We start from the raw sequence: 21,109 nt of genomic DNA on the forward strand, positions 1-21,109 counted from the left end.
AATCTAGGGCTGGTGCTTTATCCACTGCACCACCTACCTGCCCCCTGTACCAGATGTTCTTAACCTTTGTCTGTGAACTTGTTTGTTAAAAATATTTTGGTAACTATATTCCAATAGAATTGCTTTCCTTTGTTATCCTATTTTCCCCCTTTTTGTATTTAAGAGACATTATTCTGACAAGTGGGCCACAAGTTTCACAAGATTGGCAAATGAGTGTATGACATGGAAAAGGTTAAAAACCCATTCTCTATAATATGCCATGAAATACAGACAATAACACTTCCTCATTTATAGCCGTACCTGTGTTTCTAAAAAAGAAAAGTAAATTTCTATATACCAGAAGCGGTCTTTCTCATTTACTTTCATTATCTGATTGGATATTGGGAGTCATTGAACAGTACAGTTTCTGAAGAATTCAAATAGGGTTGCTTTTAAAGGCTTACATTGAGAAGCACCTAGTGGGGACGTGAACAGTGTGGCCCTCACAACAGGCTACAACACAATGAAGATGAGGACTCACAAAGGAGAACCAGGAAAATGGGCTGATGATGTGGTAAAAATGAGGGATGACCGATGGACATATGTTGCATATGGTATATTTATGATGTCACAAGAGAGCCAGTGAGGTTTTGGCTGAAGCACTTGGATGAAGCGCCTGTGGTAAACCTGTGACTGAGTGTGGACCAGAGTCACACAAGATGGACAAACATGGATGGGCTGTGATGGAGGGAATAACTACCTTCAGAGAGGATATTACAGACCCATTTGAGTATTTGGGAGTATAAAACTGATTATGTGTTCTTGTGGAAGGAAAAAAAATCCTCTGGGGAGGGGGGGTAACAAGATGTAATAAAATGTCATATTTATATAACAATAGGAACTGCTACTGAGCCTAGTGAGGCTGGGGCACTCTTGCTTTCCCTACCCTATGAAGGAACAGGGAAAGCTTTGGATCCATGCATACAGACTAGATTTAGTCTTGTGGGAACCTGACCTCTCTTTATGTCCCCTCCCTAGAGCCCCAGGGAAAATCACTTAAAGCTTAGATTTGCCTATAATGCAGGGTCTTCTCAGAAAGGGTAAGTAGAAAGGTACTGAATGAATAATGAAGATCAAGTATAGGACAGCTATTATTTACTCTACAAAAAGAAAGTGCTAAAACCAAAAAACACACACTGACAGAGACTTAATCATGAAGCATTAACATAATTATTACTATATTTTTCCAAGAGGGTATTTTAAAATATTGAGACAGGCTGAGTTAGCATTTTACCTTAACCTTCACCTCAGCTCTGCACTATGTGCTTCAAGATCCATGTTGATACATGGATCCACATGGAACCCAATCACATCTAACAATTACATCCCATCCCCTGTCAGTAGTTGGTGTCTTCTCTAAAAAGCATTGTAACTGGTTTAAGGACTTCTCCATTAATGTAACTGGCATCAGTGGATGGATCCAGGACCTCTTGACTTTTTTAATTTACAAGGTGCCTCCAAAACTGGAAATGTTCATTTCAGGATTGTTGTTTGATCACGTGTGCCCAAAAATAGAAACACAAAGCAGAAATACACAGTCTGAGGCCCAGTTTCAAAAATGCCTGCCCAAACCTCAGGTCTCTCTAGCTGCAGTGTCTGAGCAACAACCATTTCTGCCAGGGAGGGCACTCTTCCCTCACCCATTGTAGGAATTCCCAGAAAGGGAGAGAACCACTTGCTACATGTTCCAGAGGAAGAAAGAATAAATTAGTTATTCCTTTCAAGGTCTACCCAACGAGTTCTTGCATCAGTAACCAGTCTGTTTTGATCAAGTCTTTATATGCCCTTCTCTTCCCTCCCTTCTCCACCTTAACATCAAAGGGGGTAGTAATGGACCACCCAGGGTTTGCTACATAGTCCCAAAGCACCAAGTCCTTCAGCACTGGATATGTGTTTCTGGAAGTAGCCAGGGTAAAGGCTCAGCATTCCATGGGGAGTGCCCCATCCAGAACATGTGTTTAAAAGTTATTAGGGCCCAGAGGTATCCCTGTGCATACATTTTATGTTGGCCACTGTTACACAATAATTTTGTAAAGCTCTAAAAATTATATGTAAATCATACAGAAGAAATAATCTAATCAAATATAATGCTCAGAATAAGTAAAAATTAGCTGAACTTTTAAAGCTTAGCATTTTTATGATCTAAAGGAATAATAATATTAATAACTAGTATTTTTTTCTTTTTTTTTTAGTGAGGCAATTGGGGTTAAGTGACTTGCCCAGGGTCACACAGTTAGTAAGGCCAGATTTGAACTCAGGTACTCCTGACTTGAGGGCCGGTGCTCTATCCAATGCTCCATCTAGCTGCCCCAATAATTAGTATTTCTGTAGTACTTTTGGCTTACAGAGCACTTTACAAATATTATTTCATTTAATCCTCAAAATAACTTGAAAGATAAGTGCTATTATTATCTTAATATTACAGATGAGGAAACTGAGACAAACAACCACTGTACCACCTAGCTGCCTCTAAAAGAAAAGAAATAATGGTGACTAAACTGAACATAATACATTGAATTAAAAAGTTTCTTGGTCTCTATCATTTCCTCCCTGTCTTTTATTTCATTCACTAAGTTTTAGTGGCTTATCCCTCAGCTCCTAGCCTTTTGTAGAAAGTGTTGTTTTTTTGTTTTTGTTTTTGTTTTTTTGAGAAATGACAGCTTTAATTGGTTTTAAAGGATTCCTTGATTAAAAATGTAGCCAAATATTAATAATTGAATGCTTGCTTTGGTGACATAGATATTTTACAAAACTAGTCAGGAAATATAAATCAAGGCAATTCTCTGATTTGTAAATTTACAAAGTCAAAATTTCCAATTTTAATTGTCTACACTCTATCAAGTAAACACAGAGGAATCATAGACTTTGAGTATTTCTCAAGATTGAAAACCTTAAAATAATTCTGTGCTGTTCACATGACCAGTCTCCTTTGGAACCTCAGCCAAACTTTTAGCAATATTGTCTCTGAGGCATTGTCAGGTTGAATGAGTTAGAATGAGAGAATGTTATAAAAATGACCAGACCTGTAATAATAAGATCACACATTTATAGAGTGCTTTACAATTTACAAGGTAGTATAAATGTAGTTATCCCTATTTTATGAATGAGGCTCAGAGAAATGAACTTCCCATTATAACAAGTTCGTTCTATTGAATTGCAGAATATGAGAGGTAGAAGGTGTAGAAGGTGTAGAAGGTGTAGGAAGACTGGAATGGTTGGGGATGGTGGCAGTTATGGCCCTACCTTTAAAAGCCAAACCGAAGATTTTATATTTGATCCTGGAGGTGATAGTAATCCACTGGAGTTTATTGAATAGTTGGGGTGGGAGTGACATTGTTGGTCCTGTGCTTTGGAAAAATTACTTTGACATCTGAGTGGAGGAAAGGCTGAATTAGGGATATGCTTGTGGCAAGGACCAACCATCAAACTATTGCAGTAGTCCAGGCATGAGGTGATAAGAGCCTGCAACCAGGGTGGATTGCAGTATCAGTGGAGGGCAGAGATCGTATTGGAGAAATGTTATAAAGGTTGAAATCAATAGACAGACTTTGGCAGCAAATTGGACATGAGTGGTGATGGTGAGTGAGAGTGAGGATTCTTGGATCGTCCCTCGCAGGCCACAGTGATTAGGAGGGTAGTAGGTATCTGGACACAAATAGGGAAATTTGGAAGAGGGGTGGATTTGGGGAGAGAAGAGAATGAGTTCAATTTTGACAATGTTGAGCTTAAGACATATACAAGACATCTAATTCAAGATGTATAATAAGCAGTTAGAAATATGAGACTGGAAGTCAGCAGAGAGGTTAAAGTCAGACAGGTAAATTTGACAATCTCTACCATAGAGATGATCATGGAAACTCTGGGAGATGAGGAGACCACTATGTGAAATAGTTTAAAGGGAGAAGAGAAGGCCCAGAACAGAGCCCTGTGGGACAACTATGGTTAGGGGCATGACCTGGATGGATATCTAGCAAAAGGGACTAAGAAGTAGTCTGATAGGTAGGAAGAAAACCAGAAGAAAGTAGTGGCCCAACAATTTGGAAAGAAGAGAATGATCCGTATCAAAGGCTGCAAAGAGGTCAAGATAGATGAGGGTTGAAAACGGTCATTAGATTTGGCAATTAATAGATCATTAATAATTGGAGAGGGCAGTTTTGGTTTAATGATGGGTCTGGAAGCCAGAATGTAGATGGCCTTCTCAAAGGATTTAGCCACAAAAGACAGGAGAGATATAGGATGATAGTTAGGGGGCTGGTGGATCAAATGAGGATTTTTGAAGATGGGGAAGATTTGGAGATGTTTGTAGGCACTACAAGGAGATGAGCCAATGGTCAAGGAGCTAGTAGACAAGGAGATTATTAAGAGATAATAGAGGCGGGACAGCTAAGTGGCGCAGTGGATAGAGCACCAGCCCTGGAGTCAGGAGGACCTGAGTTTAAATCCTGCATCAGACACTTAACATTTACTAGCTGTGTGACCCTGGGCAAGTCACTTAACCCCAATTGCCTCACCAAAAAAAAAAAAGAGAGAGAGAGAGAGAGGAGGCAATCTGATGGAGAAGACAGAATGGAATGTTATCACTTGTACATATAGAGGGGTTAGACTTGGCAAGGAGAAGGGCTTTCCTCACAATAATTCTTGTAGTTAGTGCAAGTATTAACTGCATTTTACAAGGGAGGAAACGGAAGTGGCTCAGAGATTATAAATGACTTGCCTAGGATTACCCAATTACTCAGTTGAAGAACCAGTTATCCAGCTAACACCTAATTCCAAGACCAGTGGGAAAACCCTCAAAGTTTTCCTTTTCTTTCATTCTTTTGGGAGGGGTGGGGACCTGTTTCATTCACCCCAGCTTTGAGGCAGGAATCTTTTTTATGTCTTCTTTCTTAGCTCTCGCCTTCCCTCAGAGATTCCTTGGGAGTTTGCTTCTTTCATTTGATTCTCATGATGAAAATGTTTTTGATAACAACTATCAGACTTTGCCAGATCCCTTCTGTGTGACTTGTATTTTCCCTACCAGCTTTCTGGAGTAGAAGTCAAGTCACTGTGCCAGTCAAGACAATTTTCTCCTATTATAGTAACATTCTTTAGCATTCAGTTAGTTCCTTCTCATTAAACTAAATTTTAGATTAGGTTTGAAAGTACGCACTATGTGTTCTGGCTCAGGGACCTGGTAGCTCAGAAGATTTTCCAAAGAAAAAAGAAAATGGGCAAAAAGAAAGGCTGAAAACAAGGGGGGGAAATGAGATGCTAGTGTAAAATGGCAGAACAAATCCAGAAAACTGAAGACCAAAATATAATGGTAGTGAGTATTAGTAATGAACACCTCAGATTTCTATACCATGTTAAAGTTTGCCAAGCATTTTCCTTACAACAACACTATAAGGTGGTATAGACAGGACTACTATTACCGGCCTCATTAAGCAGATGCCTGACAGAATAGTTAACAATGGAGTGCTTGAATTTCCATTTGGGAAGGCAGATAACAGGTGGCATTTTCAGTTGTGACACCTAGTGTATGGCTAGCACATCTAAATAAAACAAATCTGATTTGTGTGCCTTTTATGAATTATTTCAAGAGAAAAGGATGCCAGTTATATGCCTCACTTTAATTGATCAGTTTCTCATAGGATCTTGAACTGGGAGGGACCTTAGAGATTATCTAAATCAGAGGTTCTTAATTTTTGTATATAATTCACATTTGTATAATTTGTATATAATTCACTTTCACTCCTCTCTATACATGTTGTATCCCCCATAATAGAAGGAAAGCTTTTGAAGGGCAGAGACTGTTGCATTTTTCTCTTTGTCTTCTCAGCACATAACATAGTGCCTGACACATGGTAGACATTTAATACCATTTGCTTATAGAATGAATGAAATTATCTGTTGCTGTTCAGTAGCAAAGCAGGATTAGAGTCTTTGGTTTGGAATGATGGAGTCCCCAAACTATCAATAAGCCCCAGGTCTCTTGCCACATGGTTAGAAGCTCTATTTCCTAGAAATCTTGTTGCTCCTTTAATATAGTATTTGAGACTGTTGCCTTAGCATTTTATTATTTCATCAGCCTAGAAACTTTTACTCTACTTAAAAATGTTGTCGTTGTTGTCTGCCCTTCATTCTTGAAGAGGACCATGACAGATGTCATGACTTGCAATGAATTGGATTTAAGTGAGGCAGGGGTGTGCAAAATCACCAGTCTCACTTTCTCCTTTGGAGCCATCTGGGTCCAGGGGCAAGAAATGTTATCAGGATGACTGGAAATGACCTCGGATGTTTAAGACAGTTTGGCTTAAGTGACTTACCCAGGGTCACACAGCTAGTCTGAGGTCAGATTTGAATGAAATTCCTCCTGACTCCAGGGCCAGTGCTCTATCCACTGCACCACCTACTTGTCCTCTACTTAAAATACTAAAATACATAAAAATGTAACCTCCTTGACATAAAGTGACCAGCATCCTAATAATGTCTTACCCACCTTCCAAAACTTCCAATAACAAGTTAAGTATAAAGTAATCCATTTGCCACAGTATGACTAGTAACGTGTCAGTCAGAATGACAAATCTACTTGTCTAAGGAACTGCTGAGTTAGGGATTCATTTCAAGCAGTACCTAAATTGCCTTTATGCACTGCAATGGATAGAAATCTAGAAATAGAATTGGGTATTGATTTTGCTTGTTTTGCATTTGTAACTGGGGAAAGCAGGACTGAAAAAATGCAGCTTGAAAGCTGTCTTTCTAGTTGAGCTGAAAATAGCCTCCATTTTTGTCAGTTTTGCATATCTGTTTAAATCCTTTTTAACCTTTGTTTTACTGTCTGTTTTCTTTTTTATGTATTCTAGGAGTGTTCAGTGTAGCTCCAGGCCTGTACAATTCAGGTAGTATGCTCAGAGTATTCCTTATGTTCTCAGTATTGGAGATTTACAGAAATCCTCTTGTTCATCCCATAAAGCAGCTCAGATACGTGTTTGTGGCATCTTGTCATTTCTGCCTTCTCAGTCTATCTGCATCTGAGCCCTTTCCTCTATTCTGGTTTAGACCCTTCTTACCTTCACTTGGACTATTACAATAGCTTTCTAAATGGTCTTCCAGCTTCCAGTCTCCCACCCATCCTCCACACAGCTGCTAAATTCCTAAAGCACAGATCTGACCATGTCCATTTGCTGCTTAAGATGCTCAGTGTCTCCCTTTGCCTCTAGGGAAAAAAATATAAACTGGACCACTTGTTTTTTTAAAGCCCTTCCTTCACAGGATGGTTATAGGCTACCTTTACAGGCTTGCCGAACATGTTTCTTCTCTCATTATTAGCACTCTGATTATTAGCTGAATTCTCTTGCTTGCTGTTCCTCATACATGACCTTTTTATCTCCATGCATTTGTACAAGCTTAGAATATGATCTCTCTTCACTTCTACCTTCTAGAATTCCTGGCTTCCTTCAGATTTCAGCTCAAGTGCCATCTCCTAAAAGGAAACCTTTCTGGATCTACTGGTTGCTAACACTCTCCTCTCAGAAATTACTTTGTAGGTATTTTGCATTTAATTGTATGTATCCATGTTCTTTCCCTTTAATAGAAAGTATAACGCATCTGCTGTAGCCTTCTCTCCCAAGTAACTAACCTGAGGGGTTGGGGCAGTTTTCTTCTCTACTGCCATCTGTGCAAGCCCCCACCAGCTGTGCTCCCCCTTTTGTCAAAGACCTGTGACTAGCACCTTAATTCCATTTAACCACTTAATATTGATGAGCAAATAGCAACAGCAACAACTAATGGATATTTACTTCAAACATAATAAGGACAATTTCAGAAACATTTGTCCTAAACCCTCATATCACCTCATCTAAGGGAAAATAGGCTCAAAACTTATTTCATTTCCCACATAGTATAGGTGCTACCAAAATCATGCTTGATCCTCTCATCTTAGCTTCCAATGGGTTGAGGTCCCAAAGGGCCTCCCAATGGTAGCTCCTTGCTGCATAAGGCAATGAAGTTGAGCTGACTACAATACCTACTCTAGACTACAATTTTTGGATTCCTGTAGCTCTCCCTCTTTCAAAGCCTACATCATCAGAGATTCCACTTGCTTCCTCAGATGACATAAGAAAAAGAGTCACCAAGATCTCCCTAAGAGCTAATGAGATGAAAGGGGGAGTGTGTGGGTGGGTGGGGGGCGGAGACTAATACTAACAGGCTCTTTTGTTTTGTTTTGGTTTTTTGTTTTGTGGGGCAATGAGGGTTAAGTGACTTGCCCAGGGTCACACAGCTAGTGTCAAGTGTCTGGGTCTGGATTTGAACTCAGGTCCTCCTGAATCCAAGGCCAGTGCTTTATCCACTGCGCCACCTAGCTGCCCCTAACAGGCTCTTTTGAATGCCTCAAAAGCAGATGAGAGAACCTCTCCTACCATGTGATTAGTTGACTAGAACCAGTTATGACTAGAACCAGAATATCAGCACATGCTCTGTAGACTCTTCCCCTCACTTATGATTCCCCAGCATCCTCCAGATGGAGAGATTGTATCAGCTGAGGAAGCTGATAAGGTTTGCACATGCACCAGATACTAAAAGCTCCCAAATTCCTTAGGGTTACCAATATCTGCATCCTAAAGGGAGATAGGAAAGGTAAGACTACTAAGTCAATTCTTGACAATTCAAGTAGCCAATCACTACCCTAGAATCTCTTGCAACTTATTTCTGATTTGCATCTGAAATAGGACCTTTTCTGTAATAGAGGAAAAGTTGGTAACCTATCTTGGGTATTCCCCTCCCAGTAACCTTTAGTGGTGCTAGTAATCCATCTTGAGGGCTCCTGGGAGTTGTCATTCCCTCACTAATTGGGTCTTCCCATACTCTTCAGATTACTAGTTGAGACCTAGTTAGAGACACAGACCTGAAGATTTCTACTAGCTACAAAGAATAACCTTCAACAAACCTCATAAAGATACTTGAATTCTGTGGGTATGGTCTGTTTCTTCTTTGAGTGTGGTGGTTAATTTAGCACAAAATCTATTAATTGGAGGTCAGCTGCCCTAAATGTGCATAGGAGAATCTGATCAATCCCACTTTTCATTTATTTTCTAAGCACCCCAAAATTAACTCAACTCATTTAGTAAAAGAAGTAGAGTATTGTTAATACATGTGTTGCAATAGATGTTAATGAAAGTCTATACAGTTTATTAAGTTGAATTTTACATTGATTTGGCCCAATAGTAGTAGTATTTTCCTCATGGGGGAATTATTTGGGGGAGGAGGTATTATTTCAGATTCAGTTTGTAATTTAACATTCTTAAGAATCTTAAGGGATTATTTTTAATTTAAGAAGTTAAGGGAAATCTGAATCTACTTTCAAGTCACTTTATATATTTTTAAATTTATGAGCATCTTAATTGAAAGGGTTTTTAAAAATTTAGTAACTCTTTTATGATTTCGCAAAAGTTTCACTGTTTATTTTTATTTTCACATCAAAGAGGAATTCCCCAACTATAGTTGAAAGAAATTCTGTCAGTTGAGACTTTCCATAGGGAAGATGAGCCCAATCTCACTTGGCCAAGAGCAAGGATAAATGAGGATAATTTAACAGAGTCTGACATGAACATTGTAATTGAGACATCAGCTTTATTTTGGGGGAAACTTTGGCTTCCTGTCAAAAATTGGCATGGGACTTAACACTGGGTATTTACCTAGTTGAGGCTGGTGATAATTTAGCATGGTAGGATACTACTTTATTTGTCCAATTATCCCTTCATTTACTGCAACTGCCGCCCAAAGTTCCCCATGCCTTAGCTTCTTACTTGTTTTTCTTCATTTCCCCAGTTCTATCACCTGACCTAATTATATAACCTAATGACCTCCAGGCTTTGCCATCCACCAAACTCTGGTATCCTTAGGATTTTCTAAGGTCTCCTTTTCATCTAAACTTTTATTTATTGTCTCCTCATATTAGAATGTAAGCTCCTGGGGGCGGCTAGGTGGCGCAGTGGATAAAGCACTGGCCCTTGATTCAGGAGTACCTGAGTTCAAATCCGGCCTCAGACACTTGACACTTACTAGCTGTGTGACCCTGGGCAAGTCATTTAACCCCCATTGCCCCACAAAAAAAAACAAAAAAAACAAAAACAAAACAACAACAACAAAAAAGAATGTAAGATCCTAGAAAATAGGCCTGCCTCTGTTTTCTTCTTTTTATCCCCAGTGTTTAGCACAGTGCTTGGTGCTTTCTAAGAGCATAATAAATGTTTTTTAAAAATTTCATTTCATTCCCACTATTGTTAAAGGTTGAAGCAGTGGGAATTTCTCAGATAACTGAAGCTTCCCTTTCTATCCTCCATTCAGCTCCTTATATTAATTGAAACTTTGTGTTCCCTGGATGATAGAATGTCTCACTACTGTTTCCTTTCCTTCTCTTAGGCTCTAATAATCACAGGGTCTGGGAAAAGTATTCATTGACCTACAGCATCCCTTGAGATGCCATTCCTAACTGCTTTCCTAGACTTCATGATCTCCTTCTGCAAGATGAAATTAGCTCTGAGACTCAGATCTTCCTGAGATCATTTCTCTCCTGCTATAGGATTCATGTAGTCCTTCTCCTCTCCCCAGCCCAGATAGTGAGTTCCTTGAACACAGGGATTATCTTATATTTTTCCCTGTATCCCTAGCATTTAGCACAGTGCATAACACATGGTAGGTACTTAGTAAATGTTTATTGACTCTGACTCCACTTGTAGTTAACAACCTTTCCTTCTCTGAAATTCATGCCATTATTAGTGATGCCATCCTCTCCTTGGCCCATATCTCTGCTGTCTACTGACTTTTGGGACGGCCTCCCATTCTCCTTAGTGGTGTCATTTCCTGATTTGTAGTCTTCTTCTGCTCCTTGATCCTTCCTATTCTCTTATAGACTTCCATATCACTGTTGATCAGCTTTCTTACTCGGATGGTCAATCAATTTATTATCTTGCTCAGTACCTACAGCCCCCATTTTTATTTCTTTCATGCAGAGGGGTGATCATGCCTTAGGACTCTTTAATTTTAGGATCACAGGCCTAGAGCTGAAAGGGGCCTTGGAAGCTAGCTAGTCTAACCCCCCCCCTTTTACAGATGAGGAAACTGAGGCCCAGATAAATGGAGGGTCTTGCTCAAGGTCTTACATGTAGTAAGTGGCAGAGTTAGATTTTGAACTCAGCTCCTCCAACTCCAGTGATGGGGCTGTTTTCATTGTACTATGTCCCAAGATCTTTCACTCTGCAATTCTTTTCTCATAACAAATGACTTCCTTCTACCTCTCCCATATCATCACTTCCCTTGTTCGTCAACTTGGTTGTGACTTTCATTCCTTTGATTCCTCCCTGTAGTCTTATTCTATCACCATTTCTGACTTCCTTCTCTACCCTTTATAGTGACCTTATGGTCAGCCATTTCAACCATAGTCTATTTCCCCCTTGAATCTCCTATCCCTTAATCATCTTATAGTCTTACCTATTGGCTGCTAAACCTGTTTTCCAGTAGTGGCCTCCCTTTATCACATTGCACAGAAAGTCAGTCATAGCGTAATATAGAGGTAAATACTTTGAAATACCTATTAAATTTTATTGTCCCAAATGATCTAGTTTAGTTAGAGAAGTGAGTACCATAAACTCAAACCAACTTACTAGCCATGAAGATCCTCTTGATGAACACAGGAATTATTCAATTCTTCTTGTGCCATCCCTCTCTCCCTGCCCACAGAGCCCAAGCACAATGATCTAATCTGCTGGGGGCTGGTAAAACCTGATAATTAAGCTTGTTAAAAATCATTCTGGATTAAAAGTAAATAGACTCTATGCAAAAGGGCCTAAGGGAGCTCACTTGATAATAGGGTGCCCATATTTTACAAAGGAAATTTGACTTACATGGTCGGACAAATGATATTCCTTTCACAAAGCCTCATTAAAATATATTTCCTTTTCTTGGAATTGAAACTATCCTGGAAAGTCAGGGAGATATAATTGTCATATGTATGAATAAAGTCTTTGAGCCTTAGTGCTTGGCTTTATGACATTACGAAATCCACCACAACATTTCCTATGTAAACAGATAAAATGAAAGATGATTCTTCATTTTTTTTTTGAGCTCTATGAAGGCATTCAGATATTTGTTTACAGAATACTCCCAGAAAGGCTGTGGTCAGAAAGGTTTAAAATCAAGGTGCTTGGGGGCAGCTAGGTGGTGCAGTGGATAAAGCACCGGCCCTGGATTCAGGAGGAACTGAGTTCAAATCTGGCCTCAAACACTTACTAGCTGTGTGACCTTGGGCAAATCATTTAACCCTCATTGCCCTAAAAAAATCAAATCAAAGTGCTAGAGCATCCATAAACAATGAAAACCAGTTATATTTGAAAAAAATTAATATTGACAAATTAAAATGGAAACCATCAGAAACAGTTCCATTTTATTCACAAGTTTGATTTGCATGCACGCCAATCATATAAAATGAGGTTAAGCCTATGAAAAAAGCCTTATGATAAGATTGTAGCATCTTGGAAGGAAGGAAACAAGCATTTGTCAAACACCTACTGTGTGGCCAGCACTGTCCTAAATGTTTTAGAAATATTATGTCATTTGATCTTCACAAAAACCCTGGGAGGTGGGTGCTATTATTTACCCCCCATTTTACAAATGAGAAGACTGAGGCCAACAGAGGTTGAGTGACTCTTCCAGGATCTTGCAACTTATAAGTTTGAGGCTGAATTTGAAACTCCCTAACTCCAGGCCCTGCTCTCTTTTCACTGTGCCATCTAGCTTCCTCCAATTGGGGCACTGGCATGTGTAAGCTCCTGTTTCACTCCACTCTTTCTATGTGTAGCATCAAGCCAATGCCATGCACATAGCAGGAAATGCTTAAGAACTCGTGCTGATTGATCGACGTACCACATTTCAATGCTCAGGATGCTGTTTGATTTGCTGGGTAGGCCAAAAGTCAAGAAGGGGTCTGATGTTTTAATAACTTTTTGAAAGTTATTTTTTCTTTATTTTTTTCCATTTATGAGATTTGCTTTTTTGCACATAATACAAATTCATTTCCTATATATACTGCATATGATGCTATGGTATTATAAATTAAAAAACAAAAAATAAAGGAGGCATTAAATATTCATGACTTTTGGTCCATCTTGTTCCTATGCTTGGAATTCTCTCCCACCTTATCACTGCCTTCTCACTTCCCTGGCTTCCTTTAAGTGCATCCTTGCACAGGAACTCTCTCAGGTACATCCTTCCATTGTCATCATCACTTTGCTGAAATTTGTTCCCTTACCAAGGTCAGCATGCCATAACAGCTGGTACTGCTATATTTTTGCCAGCTTCATTAAATATATCACATAAGGCTCATAGACCATCTGCTTGGTTTATAGTTATAGTGACCCAAATAAGAGACTGAAGATTCATGTGGGTACTTACAGTGATCAAGGGACAAACATGCATTTTAGGGAGTAGGAAAATGCTGGGCTTGCAGGAGCTCCTGAAAGCACCATATACTGTGCTTGCTATGTGAAGATGACACTCCAGATCAGTTGTTGTTAGCACAGATGGCTTTCTTGTTGGAGTAAGGGATTTTATTCTCACTATCCTGGAGACTCATTCACCTGATCTCCCTTGTGATCAATGGCATGTGTATTTGCAGAATAGCTTCCTAGAGTTTGGAGGTGTAGAAGGTTATAACTGTAGAGCTGAGGAGTACTAAGTGAATTCTTAAGGAATTGAAGGTGTGATGTAAAAATGATGTAAATGCTATAGAAGTTTGAGCTGTTACTGTGCTCAAGTTGATAGAGAATCACTCATGGAGTCAAGAAGAGCTTGTCTCTGATAGACTGGCTTTGTGACCCTGAGTAGGTCACTTAACCTTTTAGTACCCCAAACAACTATTTGAGACTATACGTTTCAGAGCAGTTGTGGATGGGCACTGACAGAGGGAGCTAACAGGAAATTCCCTACTCAGTGAAATCACCCATCTGCTTCCCATCCGTTTTCTTCCTAAACTCTACCCAAAGACAAATTAAGAAATGTGAGTTATTATTTTACGTTGAAACCTTAGGGTCTTACAGTGTCCTTCTCTAGCCAACTGAGCTCATTTTAGACTGTTATGAACCCCTTTATTTCTATATGTGATATATTTGTGTTGGCTTTTGGTTCCCATAGAAACTTGTCAAACAAGGTTCTTTGAGTGGTTGGGAGGTAATACTTTGTTTTTTTTTAAAGTCAGAGTGTCTACCTGAAGTCTCCTTCATCTATAAAATTCCTTGATCCTTTGGCTAATCGGCAAGAGCTATTGTTTTCAAGAGATGGAGAGGGATTGGATTTGTGACTTCATCAATATAAGTGCTTAATGAATGCTGGCTGACTGATTTATGGAAACATACCAGAAGGCCAATTTCATTGGGCTGTAGGGTATATGAAGGGGAGTAATGTATAAGAAGGTTGGAAAGGTAGGAAGACCAAGTTGTGAAAGACTTTTAAAATCCAGTTTCTTCACTGGAAGTTACCTAAGCCAATGAAATCACAGATATGCTCTGTAACACCCACATCCCTCACCACCCACAAAAAACTCCAGCACTCTCAAACTATAGGTCACTCATTAGTTAATCACTTTTTCAAACATAAGCCTGTGATTTCATTTAACTTTGGGCAACTAGGCGGCAAAGCAGAAAGAGTATTGGACTTGGAGTCAGAAGACAGGAATTCAAATCCTGCCTCACTTATTAGCTCTGTGACATTGGGCATATTACTTAATCTTTGTCAGCCTCTGTTTCCTTATTTTTAAAATGGGGATAATAATAGCACCTATCTCCCTGGGTTGTTTTGAAGATCAAATGACATATTTTTAATGTGCTTTGCAAACCATAGTGTACTGTGTGTGTGTGTGTGTGTGTGTGTGTGTGTGTGTGTGTATAATGTGCTATTATTATATGGAATTTCAGATAAGAAAACTCCCTTTGCTAATACAAATCAGCAATTGCTCTCTAAGAGTGATCTGGAGAATAGTTAAATGAATTCTCCAAAATCATATAGCCAGTATGTGTCAAAGACAGTCTTGGCTTGAACTTAGGTCTTTTTGACTCTCAGTTAATTGCTGTCTTTTTTTTTCTTTTCTGAATTACTGCACCAGTATGACATATTGAATTGCTTGATTTCATAGGGAGGGTTGAGGAGGGAGGGAGGAAGAAAAATTTAGGACAATTGCTATCTTTTGTAAATAAATAATTGCTCTCATCACTTTTGTTAATTTTGTGGATGAAAAATCTTTCCATTCCATGAGATTTTTCTGTTCATTCAGACTGATCAGGGGATACATACATATATATATATGTAATACATACCTATATATACACATATCTGTCTATCCATCTCATCCATCCATCCATCTATCTATAGCACACGAGGTTTTGCCCCAATAAAAATCAGAAGCCGTTGGTGGAAATGTGACCTTTGATCATTCATACCAGTAAAATATTTCTTGGTTTTATGTTGGGATTAGCACTCTTGGCTGTAGACAGAGATCTAATAATTTAGTGTTGCCAGTGGCATCGTTGAACCCTGATGACAAGCCTTTTAATGACTTATCTCTTAAGCTTGATATTCTGGAAGAGCCATTGTAGCTGCTGTATGAATATTCATTTGAATGACATATAGTGGTTGCCTAGGAGTGATAAATCATGTTAAGTGTAAGTCTTTTTTCCCCCCTTTTTATATCAAGGAATGAATATAGCATAAACTGTGGACATTTTTATTTAAAGAATCCTCAGATAGCTTTGTCACATTAATTTGCCACTCTCCTATCCTCCCCCTGCCTCTCCTGTAGTGAGCTCCAGTTGTAGAGAGAAAGTAAGGTTTCATTAGCATCATCCTTCTAAGAGAAGTGAACAGAGGGTGTGAAGAACAGGTACTACCCATTTCATGGCAAATTGCTGACAGCTGTTAAAATTAGTCCTGCACTCTGAGCAGAGACATTAATCACACCCGCTGGCTACATCTGTTCTCTGGGAAAGGGAACATCTCTTCCCTTGGAGGAGAGGTACCTGGCTGCAAAAGGCTCTACTGAGCATAGTGTCAGCCTATTACTAGAGACTGCTGGTGTGTGATAAGAAACCCTGGACTTGTAATACCTTATTTGCATTGTGTTCTAATGTCTAGAAAATACCGAAGGACTGGAAAATCTACCATACATTGTTGAGAAGTTAGCATGGACTCGTACTATCAACATTCATGTACACGCAGACTCATAATATTGTCTGGTGGTTGGAGATCATAGATCTAGAAATGTAAAGGATCTCAGGGCTAGCTAACCCAACCCTTTAATTTTTGCAGATAGAGGACCCAAGGTCCAAGGAAGATGAATCACTTGCTCTAGTATAGAATTGTAGTCAAGTTCATTGGCTGATGGTTTGCCAACTCCATTCTCTTCTCTTTTTTTGAAAGTCAAAGTAATATTTGACATTTTCCAGTTCTGCTATACCTCTCCCATTCCTCAATGTCTTTCAAAGATCACTAACTGCCTTAGCAATCATATCTGCCAGGTCTTTCATACCATGAGATGTAGTTTGTCTGGGCCTGGTGACTTGAATTCATCCAGGGTAGCTAAACATGTTGTTATTCTCTCCCTACTTGTCTTGGGTTTTGACTTCTTCGTTGGTAAAGAAAACATAAATAAAGTAAAAGTTGAGCATCTCTTCATTCTTTCCATCATCTGTTATTATTGCCCCATCCAGGTAGTAAGCCATATTTGATCTTCCTCTTTTTCCCTGGTTAAGCTTTGAAAAGGTCTCTCTGTTTTTTGTTGTTTGTTTTTGTTTGGTTTGGTTTTTTTGGCTTTCCTCACCAGTTTTGGCTCATTCCAAGATTTAGCTACATTGTTCTTATAGGACTATGACATGTTTGTATTTACCTCTCTTACCTGCTCTTGTTTACATTGTCAGTATATGTCTTCTAAAAAGCCAAGTTGCTCAATGAGTTTCCTATACATTTTCTCAATGACTTTGGACAACTCCTTCTTATTGGAATTACTTCTTTAGAATTTCATTCTTTAGAGCTTCCCATCTCTCCTGAAAATTCCTGTAGAATTGTATTAGTCTATATGATCTTACTTATTCTTTCCCTAAACCTTACTATTCCCAAATCTAGGGTGTATGTCAGATTATATCTGAGTTTTCCCCTCTTGATCACAAATTCTAGGGTGAGTGGTTACTTTCCTCCAAGCTTCTCTTTAATTCTATTTTAGTAACCAGTTTCTCTTTATTGGTGAGAATCCAGTCGAGAATAGCAGGTACTTTCATTCCTTTCCTGTGCCCCTCAAAGGATAGAATTATTATCAAGACATTCAAGGAAATTTTAGCTACTCTGCTCTTTGGAGAGGGAGATGGAGATGGAGATGGAGAGGGAGGGCAAGAGGGAGGGGGAAAGAAGGAGAGAGGAAAAAAGAAGGAGATGGGGAGGAAGAGGGAGAGAAAAGGGGGGAGAGAAATATCCCCCCATCACTATTGTTGTTTTTTGTCCTTTGTTTTCAAAGACAACCAAAGTGACATCAGGATGTTAGGATCAGTGTACAGTGTGTTTGGCTGTGGCTGATCATATCAATATGAGCTTGGAGGGCTCTGCCGCAGGTTGGGCACAAATAGTGCATATGATCATTTGGGAGGGAGATGTCTCTAAATTTGCATGTCTCACTTTTTTGTTTGTTTTTGAGAAAATGTTGCCATCAAACTAGGCTTATGATTTCCTAAACTTCTCATTTAGTCTCTCCATTCAGGCAGTTTGTGGTATACAATGACAACAATATCACTTCTCTATCCACTTTTCTTGATGAGATGCATTCTGCTACCTTCACCTCTGATTTCACATGAATGTATTAATATATTCTGCCCTCCTGTACCTGGTTTTACCTCTGTTCCTTTTGAGTAAGGTTCAGAGGAGGGCTATTGCCAGCTTGAAGCAGCTCCTGAGAACTGATTGTTAAATTTTCAATATGAACATTTTCATCTTGGAAATCAGAAAATACCATAAATCAGAGTTTGAGTTCTTATTTCATTGATTGTATAGACTTGAGAAGAAATGGAGAAAATGTTAATAATGCAAAGTAAAATTAACATTTTATTTTTCCCCTGGAGAGTCTCTTTTTAAACACCCTATTCCTGCTCAGAATTCCATTCCAGGATCATATTCAGAGAATCATGCGTGTAGAGAAGGAAGGGACCTTAGAAGTCATGGTATCCAATATTGTTTGTGGATGAAGCTACTCTAGGCCAGAGAGTCAGTGGCTTGCTCAAGGACACATATGAAGTAAGTATACGAGCCAGGATTCAAATCCATGTCACTTGCCTCTCAGCTCAGCATTCTATTTACTATACCAAGTTGTCTCTAATTGTGGGTCCATCTCCACACCGTGGCCATTTCCGTTGGTCATCTCCCATGCTTGGAATTCTCTCCCACCTTATCACTGCGTCCTCACTTCCCTGACTTCCTTTAAGTTCCAGATAAAATTCCACCTTTTTCAAGAATCCTTTCATGAGGTCCCCTTTAGTTATTATGACCTTCCCTCTGTAAGTAGCTCCAACTTATCCTCTCTATATCTTGCTTGTACATAACTGTTTGCATATTGTCTCCTCAATTAGATGATGAGCTCTTTCTTCAATGGCAGAGATTGTCTTTTGTCTTTCTTTGTATCCCCAGTACTTAACAATGCTTGGCACATAGTAGGTATTTAAGAAATGCTAGTTGGGGGCAGCTAGGTGGTACATTGGATAAAGCACCAGCCCTGGATTCAGGAGGACCTGGTTTCAAATCTGGCCTCAGACACTTGACACTTATAAGCTGTGTGATGCTGGGCAAGTCACTTAACCCTCATTGCCCCGCCCAAAAAAAAAAAAAAGAAAAAAAAATGCTAGTTGATTTACTTGACTGAATAGTCATTCATAAGAATACAAGAGCAAAAGTTAGAGCTGAAAGATACCTTAGCGTTGATCTAGTCCAGTAACCTACCCCTCAGCTAAGGAAACCAAGGTCCACAGATGTTGTGTCTTGCCCAAGGTCACGTAAGCAATATTCTTCCTGTATTATAGCCTGTCTCTCTTGTATTTAGCTTGGTCGATATACATGGCTAACTTTTTACCAGCCTTTTTTGGCTTGGGAATCCCTTCCAGAGCTTGTTTCCTACTGACATTGCTTGGGAAAATGCCTGGTCATGTCCATGCCACAGTGAGGGGAGGGACCAATGTATTCCTTATGTCTAGCCCCCAATGACTGTGTTTAAATGCTTTATTGCTCCTGATATTTTTTTATTAATTTCATTTTTGTCCTGGTTAGATGAAATGAGAGTTGGTAAGTACTATTAGAGGAAAGTAGAATTAGAGAGGAAAAAAAGGTGGGGAGTTGATTGCAGAGGGGAAGAATTGATTATAGTTTTGACAAGGAATTTGTTTTCTCACTGGGGGTGGTGTGTGGCTTCATGGCGAGTTCATCAGTGAATAAAATGAATGACTCTAGTGAATAGATGATATTAATGCAGTTGCACTGCCTGCACCAGGCCTCACTTTTACTGAGAATGTGATTGCTACTGTGAGGAAGGGCTAGGTTTGGGAGAGTTGTAGAGATGCCTATGTAGCAGAGCAGATAGAATTCTGGACTTGGAGTCAGGAAGTCAAATCTCTCCCAAGAAATCAGGCACCCTAATGCACTGTTGGTGGAACTGTTAATTGGTCCATCCATTCCAAAAAGCAATTTAGATCTATGCCCCCCCTTAATTTACTAAAATCTGCATATCCTTTAACCTGGTGATATCACTACTAGGTCTATACCCAAAAGAAATCAAAGGAAGAGAAATGGAACCCACATATACAAAAATATTTATAGCAGCTCTTTTTTTTAACGCCGAAGAACTGGAGACTAAGGTAGTACCTATCAACTGGAGAATGGATAGACAAATTATAGTATATATAAGGGATGGTTTTATAAATCCTCCTTGGAAGATTCATATGAACTGATGCACAATAAAGTGACCAGAACCAAGACAACAATTTATACAATAACAACATTGTTAAAGTGAAAGAACTTCAAAACACTTAAGAACTCTGATTAATGCAATGTCTAATTACAACTTCAAAGAACTGACAATAAAATATGCTACTCACCTCTTGGCAGAGAGCTGATTGACTTAAGGTACATAATGAGGCATACATTTTCAGACCTAGCCAATGTGGAAATTTGTTTTGCTTCACTCTGCATATTTGTTACAAGTTTTTTTTTTCTTTTTCCACTTGGAGAGGTGGGTAAGAAGGATTGGGGGACTAACAATTGGGTTGGCAAAAGGAAAAGAAAGAAGAGAATAAGTCAATGAAGTATTTTTTAATTGCACAGAAGACAAAAGAAATAATAATAAAAAAATCCAAGCAGGACAGCTTTGGAAGTGACATGTGTTTTTCATGAAGTAATATAATGATGATCTCCAAAATTTCCTCTAGCTCTAGAAATGAGTAAATTTGCGCAAATCTGTTGTGTATTGTATGTTGTAATTCTAGAATCTTCTCATAATCCTAGAAAGGAAATTGTAGATGACTAGATCTTTTCTAGAGAAGGCCCCTGTAAATGGAAGGAGATTCCTGCTTGACTACTTTGTATAACTATTTAATCCTGCTTAATGAACTTCTAGGAATCAGTATAAGAATTATTAAACTGACATTGCATGCTTTTTAATATATGTCAATTACTGACATACTATTTCTAGTTATTTTAATTGTCATTGTCATTAATTGTGTCATTAGTTTTTGTTATGTTTTCATGAAGAGAAGCCATTGTGGTACAGCAGAGGGAATCTTCAATTGTGAGTCAAGGTTCTGAGCTGGAATCCTGATTTTTCCACTTCTTATATGACCTTGGGTTCCAGTTTCCACATTTATCAAATAAAATGACCAAGTGAGACAAGATGGCTGTTAATATCCCTTCCAACTATAGATCTATGATTTTATGACTGAATAGTTTAAAATATACACCAATATGTATTCATTACATCTATGTATTATAAATAAAACCCCCAATCAACAAGTATTCATGAATC

At 38.9% G+C, this 21,109-nt stretch overlaps 1 protein-coding gene and 1 pseudogene across 2 annotated transcripts in view; one reads left to right on the forward strand and one right to left on the reverse strand.

The window, feature by feature from the left end:
- LOC122753406 overlaps positions 1–11,576 on the reverse strand; it is a 72,937-nt pseudogene extending 61,361 nt beyond the window's left edge.
- Positions 1–21,109, forward strand: part of SMYD3 (SET and MYND domain containing 3) — a 1,026,564-nt gene that overhangs the window by 395,890 nt on the left and 609,565 nt on the right. The window lies entirely within an intron of this gene.

The sequence above is a fragment of the Dromiciops gliroides genome, chromosome 4, assembly GCF_019393635.1.
Source record: "Dromiciops gliroides isolate mDroGli1 chromosome 4, mDroGli1.pri, whole genome shotgun sequence".
Taxonomy (NCBI): Eukaryota; Metazoa; Chordata; class Mammalia; order Microbiotheria; family Microbiotheriidae; genus Dromiciops; species Dromiciops gliroides.